This window comes from Grampus griseus (assembly GCF_964374135.1).
Source record: "Grampus griseus genome assembly, chromosome: 14".
In the NCBI taxonomy this organism is placed as follows: Eukaryota; Metazoa; Chordata; class Mammalia; order Artiodactyla; family Delphinidae; genus Grampus; species Grampus griseus.
The window spans coordinates 56,303,120-56,315,687 of record NC_139008.1 but is presented as its reverse complement, the minus strand read 5'-3'; the positions used below and the strand labels follow the sequence as shown (position 1 = coordinate 56,315,687).

At 46.6% G+C, this 12,568-nt stretch overlaps 1 protein-coding gene across 1 annotated transcript in view; it reads right to left on the bottom strand.

Moving 5' to 3' along the window:
- SLC23A2 (solute carrier family 23 member 2) overlaps positions 1–8,838 on the bottom strand; it is a 151,014-nt gene extending 142,176 nt beyond the window's left edge. The window contains exon 1 of the mRNA XM_082671560.1: positions 8,763–8,838. The gene's annotated coding sequence lies outside the window, so the exon portion shown is untranslated. The remainder of the gene's footprint in view (positions 1–8,762) is intronic.
- Positions 8,839–12,568: the final 3,730 nt, after the last annotated feature.

Genomic DNA, 12,568 nt, shown 5'->3' with positions numbered 1-12,568 from the left:
CTCACCAGTTAGGGGAGAACCTGTGGGCAAGAAATAACTTTTTATTTTGTTAAGTGTACAGATTTTGGCTAGCATTAACTAAGCTGAACAACATTAGAGGTCAGTTAGAAGAGATATAGACTGCATGCAGTATACTTGCTTTATACCAATTAGGAAACAGTATATATGTAAGGGAGAAGGAGGAAAATCACCTTATTCTAAATAGCAAGCATTTTAAAATAAAGAGCAATCAGTAAGTGATCTGTAGACCATACATTAGGAAGAATCTAAAAAATGAGACCTATTAAAGATCTGTATGAATCAAAAGATTTGTTTATGGACAGAACAATTCAATATTATAAAGATGAGAAGTCTCCCCAAATTAACATACATTCAATGAAACTGCCCATTAAAAGTTATTTTGAAACCCTAAACTGAAACATACTGGGAAAAAAATTGAGCATAGGCACTATTACATAGTAAAGCCTACTATAAAGTGATTATTATGATGAAAATAGCAAGGTCATGGCTAAGGAATACACAGATAAATGGAATAACACATTAAGTCCCATGACAGATATAAGGATTCAGCATATTATTATGGTTAATAAGTTAATAAGAATGAATTAATGAATAAATGGTGTTGGAATTAATGTAGAGAAAAAAATCCTTACTTCATGCCATACTCTAACACAAATACTAATTATAGCTGAATATTAAAAAAAGAACTAAGAGAAAATATACATGCATATTTATAAAATCTTGGGCTAGAGAAGGCATGGGAAAGATAAACTGACAGATTTGAATTCAAAGCATAGAGCATATATTCGCAACTTATGACCAAAAAATGCAAATACTTTTAAATTTATTTTTTATTGAAGTATAGTTGACTTACAATGTTGTGTTAATTTCTGCTGTACAGCAAAGTGACTCAGTTATACACATATACACATTCTTTATATTCTTTTCCATTATGGTTTATCCCAGGATATTGAATATAGTTCCCTGTGCTATACAGTAGAACCTTGTTCTTTATCCATTCTACATGTAATAGTTTGCATTTACTAACCCCAAACTCCCACTCCATTCCTCCTCTACCCCCTCCTCCCCCGTTGGCAACCATAAGTCTGTTCTCTATGTCTATGAGACTGTTTCTGTCTCATAGATAAGTTCATTTGTGCCATATTTTAGATTCCACATATAAGTGATATCATATGATATTTGTCTTTCTCTTTCTGACTTACTTCACTTAGCATGATAATCTCTAGGTGCATCCATGTTGATGCAAATGGCATTATTTTGCTCTTTTTTATGGCTGAGTAGTATTCCATTATATATATATGTACCACATCTTCTTTATCCATTCATCTGTCAATGGACATTTAGGTTGCTTCCATGTCTTTGCTACTGTGAACAGTGCTGCTATGAACATAGGAGTACATGTATCTTTCTTTTTAATTTTTAAAATTATTTACTTATTTGTTTATCCATGTTGGGTCTTAGTTGCAGCACACAGGATCTTCACTGCAGCATGTGGGGTCTTTTGTTGCAGTGCACGGGCTTCTTTCTAGTTGTGGCGCCGGGGCTCCAGAACATGCAGGCTCAGTAGTTGCGGCACACGGGCTCTCTAGTTGTGGCGCACAGGCTCTCTAGTTGTGGCATGTGGGCTCTCTAGTTGTGGCACATGGGCTCCAGAGCACGTGGGCTCAGTAGGTGCGGAGCACAGGCATAGCTGTGGAGTGCGGGCATAGCTGTCCCGCAGCAGATGGATCTTAGTTCCCTGACCAGGGATCGAACCCGTGTCCCCTGCATTGGAAGGCAGATTCTTAACCACTGGACAACCAGGGAAGTCCCTGTATCTTTTTGAATTATAGTTTTGTCAAGATATATGCCCAGGAGTGGGATTGCTGGATCGTATAGTAATTCTAGTTTTAGTTTTCTGAGGAACCTCCATACTGTATTCCATAGTGGCTGCACCAACTTACATTCCCACCAACAGTGTAGGAGGGTTCCCTTTTCTCCACACCCTCTCTAGCACTTTTTTAAAATGCAAATCTTAATAGCATATTTCTCAAACAAAGTGAAAGCAGGATCAAATGTAACACGTCTAGCAGCATCAACTTTACTCAAAGATTAGAGAGGAAAAGTGTTTCATGTTAAACCAAGCACTGATGTTTCTGGAATAGAATATAAACTTTACATTAATTTTAGATAAAAAGACTTAAAAGTGTCATGCTTTTTATACTCTCTAACACTTCAAAATATGCATATATTCCCCCATACCATACTTCTGTGGAATAATTTGTGAAGCAATGTCTTAATATAGAAAGAGCTCCTGAGGGACTTCCCTGGTGGTCCAGTGGGTAAGACTCCACACTCCCAATGCAAGAGGGGCTGGGGTTCGATCCCTGGTCAGGGAACTAGATCCTGCATGCATACAGCAACTAAGAGTTCGTGTGCCACAACTAAGGAATCTGCATGCCGCAACTAAGAGTCCACGTGCCTCAAGAGCTCATGCAGTCTAAATAAATAAATAAATATTTTTTTAAAAAAGAAAGAAAAAGGAAGAGCTCTTGATAATAAAATATGAACTCAAACTTTTTGTGTCTTTTGGCTGCACCACACGGCATGTGGGATCTTAGTTCCCCGACCAGGAATGGAACCCACGCCCCCTGTATTGGCAGTGTAAATTCTTAACCACTACACTGGCAGGGAAGTCCTGAACTCAAACTTTTCAGCACTGACCACATAAGTATTACTATGAAGCAGGGATAAGCAAACTTTCTACAAGAGCCAGATAGCAAATATTTTAGGCTTGCAGGTTATATGGTCTCTTGAATGGGCATGACTATGTCCCAGTGAAACCTGATTTACAAAAACAGGTGCTGGTGGTTCCCCAATCAGCAGCATCCTCATCATCTGGGAACTGGTTAGAAATGCAGACCAGGCCCCATCCCAGACCTTCTGAATGAGAAACTCTCAAGTTTAACATCTATCATGTTAGACAAGGAAGAGGTTGTACCCCCAACCAGGTGATATGTCTTCGGAGACAGCAAAGAATTTAAGCCAGCACTGCAGAGGGGACAAGAAAGCCATACCGAATTGGAGACTGAAATCCCAATACAGCTGAATTGTGAGAAACAGCGTTTCAAGCAGTGCTTCTCATCAGAAGCAGGGGAGAAGACCATCCACAGAGTCATTATACCAAGACCTCTGTAATGAAGCCTTGGTCCAGAATAGAAAAGTTAATGCAGGTTTAATTAACGCTGGGTCATGTATGTCTTCACTTGAACAAAGCGAAGCCACCTCAAAGGAAGCCTGTATAAAGGAAATGTGCATGTGTTGGGGTAGGGGGTTGTGGGAGGAGCCTGCAGGAATAAATGAGGGAAAGGAAGGAACAAAGGACCCAAGCTGGGGTGCAGAGAAGAAAACACTGAGCCTGTTATGAACAACAGGATGGATAAGAGGAGGCAGGAGAAAGCGAGGATGATCTGTTCTCCTTCAGCCTCAGCATGTACCCTCCACACTGCCCCAGAGTTTCCTACAATGCACATCTTTACAAGTCACTCCCCTTCTGGGAATTTCTTAGTGGTCTTCCAGACAAAATTCAAGCCCCATAATATAGTATGAAAAGGACCTTTAAGCTCTGTACACCCTTTCCACCTACCTCAGCCTCAGCCTCCCTCCAACCATCCTGACACATTCAGCGCCTCTCACAAGCCTCTCCACTTTTACTCACGCCATTCCCACCTCCCCCTCCCCCACACCCACCCAATGGAGCATGGCAATCAGACCAGCCCTCGGTCAAATTCTGACTCAGCTACTATGACCTTGGGCAAGGAGCTGCCCACCACCAACTTCAGCATCCTCAGATGTAACATGGGAATAGTAATACCTATTACCATAGGGCTGTTGTGATTAAATGCCATTAGTAAACACAGGAAGTGCTAGGCACCCGTTGACCAACTGACACTAGTTTCCCTGCCCTCTTCTATGCCAACAGGAGCTAAGAAACACAGACCTTCAGGCAAGACTTGGGAATAGCATTCTATCATTGAGGGTCCCAAGGTTTACTGGCGCATTAAGAGCAGAATTCAAGACCCAAGAGTTAAGTTAGAAAAGTTTATCAAGCTCCAGTTCCTTCTCTGATAAGATGCAGACCAGAACCATGTTGGCTGCCAGCTGTTGAAACCAACAATAGTGAACTCAAGTGTTCAGCACATAGCCAATAACCACTGGCACCATCATTATTGCACTAGCCCTATCACATGGGGCTCACTGTCTAGTCTTTCTTGGGTCCCCTCTACTGCTTAGAGAGGCTCCTGGAGAGAAGAGTTTTAAACTGCTCTTGAGTTCAACTTAGAAGATAGGAAGATTCAACTCAGTAAGAGTCACATGCACATAAATGAGAGAGAGGTGGCCACCAGGCACTCATTGAGATGCCCCAGGGCAACTGACACAAGGCGACTTAAAGATCAGCTGTTTTGGGAAAAACTGTGGAAAGAACCCGTGAATAAAGAAGGCTTTCTGGACCACAGACCATAAAAAGCCATGGTTTGTGGCAACCAGGCAACATGAGGCCCAGTGCAACCCTGACCCCCTCACTGAAGGAGGAAACTGAAGAACTCATCAAGGCTACAGAGAAACAATGATGAAGGAAGAACTGGGGTCAAGACCATGGCCAACAGGAAGAGGCTGAGAGCTGCACCCTTAAGTTGCTGAAAAGTTCACAGGCAGTGAGACTACTTGATTGAAGTCCTAAGTATGATTCTCCATGAGCCTATGCAGTATCCACTACTGTACCCATTACACTTGAATACTTAGATATTTCTGTATATAGTGTATATGCAAATCATGTCTACCACACTTTCTAAGATGTAGGGACTTGTCAGAGGCCATTTTTCATGAATCCGAATTTTTGCTTTTTGTGCTACCTTTAGATTTTAGGCCTGCATAACAACAACAACAACAAAAATATGAAGTAATGCAAGACATGGTTATGAAAAAACGAGTAGATGGAACTTTCCTTCATGGGGTAAGGAGGATCTTAGAGGCCACCTAGACCTGAGGTGAGAGACTTACCCGCCTGAGCTCAGAGGAGAGAATTAAGACAAAGGACAATGAGAAGCTCCCAAGAAGAGCTACATTTCCATGGAAGAAGACCTCCCCCAAAACATCCACCCTCTCCTTACCACTGCATTTAGTTGCATCAGGCTGGCATCATGCGGCATGTGGCTCCTGGGGCAGCCACTTTCTTTCTAGGTGCTTAGGCCAGAAACCCTGCCGTTGCCCTGAACTCCCTCTCTCACCCCCCACAGATGGTCCATCAGCAATCTCCTCAGCCCCACCTGACAATCCGACACTTCTCACCACCACCTTACTGGCACCCACTTCCACTCAATCACCATCTTCAGCCCTGTACTCGCTGCCTGTCCTGCAGCCCTACCCTGCTCACCCTGACTTCATTCTATTCTCACACATCAACAACCAGCATGTCTCTATCCCTCCTCTATTCAAAACTCTCCAATGGCTCCTACCCCACCTCAAAGTAAAATCTACAGGCCTTCCTAGGTGCCACACAGCCTTAAATGATTCAACTCCCATTGTTATTCTCTTTCTCCTGCCTCAGGGCCTTTGCATCTGCAGTTTCCTCCTCGGGAATGTTCTTCCCCCAGATATCCATATGACTCACTTCCTTCACATCTTCACTCAAAGATGACTCAGAGCTTCCCGTTCTACATTTCCTACAATTTCAGCTCCCACGGCAACACTTAATACCCCCAATTCTGTCAGATTCTTCTTCAGAGCACAAAGTCTCATTGTCTGCCTCCACACTAGAGTGTGAGCTCTGTGTGGGGAAGAAATCTCTATGCAGCAACTGGAGCACCAAGATCGTTACCTGGCACACAGTCGGCAGTCAATACATGTATTAAATGTGGGGAGGCCTGTGAAAAGCATAAGTTGCAAGCAGACCTCAATTCTTAGAGAGACAACAATCTAGAACCGGTGACAAAACAACAGGCCAGAAATAGCAAAGCCAGGGAGAAAATGAAGAGAGTGCCACAAGGAGCACAAAGGACCAGTTTAAACCGCTTAGTAGTAGCTCACAGCTTAACCTGAAGCAGGAATGCTCCCCAGCAAAAGAAAGAAAGAAAGCCCAGACTCAGGCCCTCTGAGGAGAGAATAACTGGAAAAACAGCAGGGAATGAAAATGAATTAATGAGGTTACCTGGCACTGGGAACAGACTAGCATGTTGGGAGGTTTTTAGGCAAGGCCTGGAAACAGGTCAGGGAAGGACTGCAAAATGTTTAAGTTAGAATACCATGAGGGACTTCCCTGGTGGCGCAGTGGTTAAGAATCCGCCTGCTAATGCAGGGGACATGGGTTCAAGCCCTGGTCCAGGAAGATCCTACATGCCGCGGAGCAACTAAGCCCGTGGGCCACAACTACTGAGCCTGCACTCGAGAGCCTGTGAGCCACAACTACTGAGCCCACATGCCACAACTACTGAAGCCCGCGCACCTAGAGCCTGTGCTCCACAAGAGAAGCCACCCCAACGAGAAGCACGAGCACGGCGACAAAGAGTAGCCCCCGCTCGCCGCCCACACGCAGCAACTAAGACCCAACACAACCAAAAATAAATAAATAATACAGCATAAGAGGATTAAATAAAGTTTTTAAAAAGCTTTCATTTACAAGTACAAAGCACTATGTAATTGCAAATTATGACTGCTGACTTTTAATTCCCTTAACCATAATGGGAAAAACCCTTAAGTCACCAGTGATGCCAGAAATGAGTACCCAAATGGATCCCCAGTTTGTCTCTGGAGACACTGAAGATGGTGGCAATAACCAACTCAGGATTTCCAGTATCCAACACACTAGACCTTAGGCTACTTGAAGGCAAAAGATTGGGTTTTAGTCAATAATATTTGGATTAACAGCACTTGTCACCAAATTAGCTGATATACACCTAACTCATTTCTGCAATGTTATTATAAATCCACTAGCCTTTGCTACACAAACCAGATAGGCAGTGTTGCATGAAACCTAGCAAAACCCTATCCAATATTCTACACAGGTACTTTCATAAGCAGTTTTCAAACATCCTAACAGACATTAAAACTCGGCTTGGCTGTGCCACAGTCAGAAAACACAACTGCCACACAACCATCTTTGGGAGCGGGAGGGAACTACTACGAAAAGTTATTGAAATACCTAGTTTCTTTAAAAAAAAAAAAAAAAAAAAAATCACTCCTCATTCCAAGCAAAGAAACCAAAAGAGAAATGCCCTGGTATTCAAAGAAAGAAGCTGGTCACCATTTTGGCAACGATATAGTCTAGAAAGCAGATAGCTCATGTTCAGGCTGTCAGGTGAAACAGGTTGTCAGCTGGACACACCTACTCACCCCCTTTTAACTAACAGGTGTGTCATGAGGGCTTACACTGTGCACACCCACTGCTGGGCTTCTAGAAGGCAGGAGACCCAAAGCTATTAAATTTTGGATGAGTGAAAAGAGACCAGTAGTGATAGGTTCACAAGTGACCCTGATAGAGTCAACCATGACCCTGTACAGAATTCAGAATTTCTGAGCCAAAAGGCCCTTTTTATAAATCTCACCAGACTCACCTTCAGGGGTCAAGTGGGCCAAGTCATATGCAAAGGTGAAAAGGCAGGTCTAGACAACTTGGAAGGGCGAGGCCCCAGTCCAACAGCATTCAAATGCAAAAATATGAAAATTAAAATGTTCCAACCATCCGTGATTCTAACCTCTGGCTTCAGAGAGGAAGAAACTGGGTGAGGGAGATCACATGCCAATTAACAACAGCTCAAATCAGACTGTGCACGTCCTCACACTGCCCAGCCTTCTCTGCACACAGACGTCCAAATATCAGCAGGGACAGCATCTTCCCCCTCTTCTCTCCCATCACTGCACGACTAAAAGTAGTCAGCAACTGCTAATGCCTCAGACCCAGAAATCCCTTATAAGTGACTTTCTTCCGCCCGCAGTTGCCCTCACTTACCCTTTGGATTGACAATCAAGAATTTCCCATCAGTCATGCTTAAAACCCCCAGCCTGTAGGCCGAATCCCTATCAGCTGCCCATCAAAGGGACATCTAGAGTCATAGGAAGGAGAAATTTCTGCGCCCATAAACTAGTCACACTCGAAAATGACAATTTCTCTTTCCAGCAAGGTGGCAACAAGGGGGACGGCGACCCCCGGGGAATTGGCCAGACAGGAAGGCCCTGGGGTCGGAGCGAGAGCTCCTAAAATTACTCGGCGCAGCCACTGTAGGGGAGAAAAAAGGCAAAAATGTAAAAGGCACCCCCCTCCGCTGCCCCTCTTGATGGCCCTGCATTCCTGGGGGCACGGAGATGCCCGCGCGCACCGCCTGCGGACGGCCGACCGGAGAGCGACCCCAGGCCGCGCGGGCCGAGGGCCGGGGAGGAGGCGGCGGCGACCGGGTCCTGGGGGGGACCCCACTCGCCTCCCCGCGGCGCGGCCTGAGGGCCCGAGCGCACGGCGGCCCCGGCCGCAGGCAGGGTTGAGCGCCCGGGGACCCGGCGGGGCTGCGGGTCGCCGGGCATCCCGGGGCCCCGCGGTCAGGGTGGCCGGGGGACCCCGGAAACAGGCCAGGGTGTGGGGGCGCAGGCCGCGCCGCTGACAGCGCGCGGGGGCCGTGCCTGGCCGGCCTCGTGGGCGCGGCGTGCCCCTCGCGGCCAGGCCCGGCAGGTGCGGCCCCTGGGCCGGGCGGGGGGCGCGGCGGCCCGTCTCTCACCTGGCTGCAGATCGCCGGGCTCCCGTCCTGCCGCCGCGCCTCGGCTCCGCAGTAACCGCCGCAGCCTACGGTCCCCGCAACAGCCGCCTGCAAAATGGCGCCGCGGAGGGGCGGGCCAGGGGCGGGGAGCCGCAGAGCCGCCCGCCCCCGCGCCGGCCCGGACCCACCTCCCTCTCCGCGCCCGACCCCCGCCCTCTGGCCTCCCCCGAGGGAGGGGCTCCCCCTCAGCGCCTGCCAAGCTAAGCGAGCCGCTTGGCCTCCCAGGCGCCCCCCGCCGTCGTCCTCTCCGCCCTCCAAGTTCATTTTATTTCCCGCCCCCCTGCGTGGAAAGCGCCCCCTTCTCCTGCCTTCCAGTCACACCTGCTTCTGGGGACCCACCTGGAATACGGAGTGCTCGCCCGGAGTCTCCCCCTCCTCGTACCCCCTTTTTACTCAGCCTGACACCGAGCCGTCATTTCTCAGTGAAGATAAGCAATCTGCGGCGCCTTGGGCTCAATGGTTTGGATGTCAAGGCGCTTTCACCGTTTCTCCAGTTAGGCTGTCAGGTTTTTTAACTTACTGGGGAAGAGGTCCTCATTACCTTATACAAACACGGTAATATAGACCGAGGCTTCTCAGACTCCCCTGAGGGTCGTGTTTAAGTGCAGATTTTGATTCCGTGGGTCAGGGTGCAGCCCGAGATGCCGCTGGGTAAGGGCGGCTGAGCGGAAAGGCCTCAGGTAAATCCGTGGCCCTCAATCTTTAGCGCGACTTCACCTTAACTGCCTCAAGATGCACGTGGCTGGGCCCCACCCCCAGGGCTTCTGAGGCCAGAGGTGTGGAGTGAGGCTCCAGATTTTGCATTTCTGGCAAATTCCCAGGTGATGATAATGCTGTTCTCTGGGGTTTACCCTTTGCGAGCCACTACTGAAGACTATCTGAACACATGGCTAAACAAACGAACAAACAAAAACCTAATAATTAGCACTCTCATAGCACCTTCCATCTTGAGGCTGCAGTCTAGTTGCTATTACAACCGAGTAATAACCGACTAGTGCCCCAAGCAACTCGAGAGAGCTAAAGAACCGTGAACGGTGTCTGACCTTACATGGGGAGGAGCAGATTTTATCATCAGAGTTTTCTGCCTGTTTTACACAGTTTGAGGGACTGGATGTTACAGATATCACAGATATCGATGGGGGGGCGGGGGAGTGACCATCAACTGTGGGAATTTTATAAAATAGAGAGATGTGGTCCAAGTCTTTGAGAATCAATAATGTCATCCTATTTACTTCTCTAATAACATGTATTTTTAAAATACAAGAGTTGGCTTGTAAAATTCAGTACACCCTGGAAGACCAGGTGTTTTGATCCACATTGAAGATGGAGAAAATAAGGGACAAAAATTCTGTGACCAGTGAGAAAATTCACACTGCCCTGTCCATCTAACATCTCTACCATCCTCCTATACCAGAGAGAGCCTTTTCCAGCCAACCCTTTTTTTTTGGCGAGGAGGGGGTGGCGGGGGGGTGGGGGTATCAGTGTGGAGCCGCGAAGGAGGTACTAAGTGTTTTATTCAGCCAGGGATGAGATATCTCAGATAAAAGAAGGGGAGTTAACAGGACTTCCCTGGTGGTGCAGTGGTTAAGAATCCACCTGCCAATGCAGGGGACACGGGTTGGAGCCCTGATCCGGGAAGATCCCACATGCCAGGGAGCAGCCAAGCCGGTGAGCCACAACTACTGAGTCTGCGCTCTAGAGCCCGCGAGCCGCAACTACAGAAGCCCGCGCGCCTAGAGCCCGTGCTCTGCAACAAGAGAAGCCACCGCAGTGAGAAACATGAGCACCGCAAGGAAGAGTAGACCCTGCTCGCCGCAACTAGAGAAAGCCCGAGTGCAGAAACGGGAGAGCTAACTATTGCATCCTCAGGGTCTCCCTCTCCCTCACTTACAGATTTTCTCTATCCTAAAAAACTTCCTCTGGCCTGGCCTCTCCCACCTTCCTGCCTGTCTTCCTTCCTATCCTCCCCATCACTCCTCAGGTGCTGTCACTCTCTGCTTTCTTCGATGTCACCAGTGACCTTCTAGTTGCCAAATCCAGTTGCCTGTTTGCAGTCCTTTTCTTCCTTGATGGCTCTGTAACATTCCATTGACTTCTCCCTCTTTCTCAAAACTCTTCTCTAGCAATAATACCACTGGGTCTTACAATTTTTCCTACACCCCCCCCCACTTCCCTCTCAGAGATGTAAGAGTTACCTATGCTCACCTCTAAAAATGTTTGTTTTCCTTAATATCTCCTTTCTCTCCATCTTTTCCCCTGCCCTGTCCTCCAAAGATCAGCCATCTCCTCATGACTCCCAAATCTCTCTCCAGACCAGACAGACATCTTTCAGAACTTCTAGGCACACATTTCCAATTGTCCTCCAGATAACCTCTCCTTGATATTATCCAGGAATTTTTTTTTTTTTAGAATTTTTCTTTTTAATATTTGTTTATTTATTTATTTATTTTGGCTGCGCCGGGTCTTCGTTGAGGCACGCGGGATCTTCATTGTAACATGCTGGACTTCTTAGTAGCAGCATGCAAACTCTTAGTTGTGGCATGCAGGATCTAGTTCCCCGACCAGGGATCTAACCCAGGCCCGCGGAGTTTTCTCACCAGGGAAGTCCCCAGGAATTTTAAATATGGCACCTCCACTGCTGAACTCTATCCTCCTCTCACAAACTTGCTTCTATCTGAGGTTTCTCATTTTGCCACCAGAAACTTTGAAATCAACTTTGACTTTGACTGTCACCTATGGTCAGCTGGAGTGGGAAAGTGTGTCTGGAATTCTCTTCTCTGTGTCCACCATCCCAAACCCTCACTTGTTCTTCCTCAGACTGTTGAAAAAGCTTCTCTCTCGCCTCTTGGCCTCAAGAGTTATCTCCCAAAGCCATCATTGTAATCATCTCAAAGCGCAGAACTGACCACCTCACACCCCTCCTAGAAATTCTTCAGGGCCTCCTGGTCTACAGAAAAACTGGATAAAAAGAAACAGTATAGACAGGACAGCATTCAAGACCCATCTCTGTCGTCTCCAGCTGCTTTTCTTTTTTTTCTGTACAAAGTACTACTTTTTACTGCTGGCAGACTGGAGTTGATGTCAGAGGCTGACCCTGACTTCAACATTGCCAGGGTTTTTGTGAGGATTAAAATGCTTATTTAGTGCTTGAATACATCCGTATTTATATATAATTATTTTTATCATCAATTAACTATTAATTCAAAAAATACATGAATATTTTCCTATTAATTTCCTTTTATTTCCTATTCATTTTCCTTTCCTATTAGAGTTGGTACAAGCAGGGTTTTTTCCTCCCCCACTCCATTCTCTAAACTAAATCAACAGAATTTATCAAGAACATCTTGTGTCCTGGATAATTTGATTGAAATTTCTGTCATTTCCAGGCTGTTTTATTTTTGAGAGGTAATTGTAGCTCGGGGCTATCTTTACAATATTTATTTCCAATATCTCTCTGGAGTCTGGAACTGAGGTCGGCAAAGCGAGAATACCAGCATCCAGGTGGTGAGCAGGCAGGAAAGAGCTAGCCTGAGGCCTGGAGGGACATGTGCTTAGTGGTTGATCACTACAGAACACAACCCAGTCCCTCTCTGAGGACTGGGGCCTCTATTCCCCAAAAAGGAACAAAAATTTAGTCATCATTACATCATTTTCCACCCATCAGATTGGCAAAGATTAATAACATCCAAGGTTGGTTATGGCAAAGGGAAATGGATCCTCTCAAAATCTGTGGGAGGAAGTCTAAATTGGTCTGCCCTTTCTGGAAT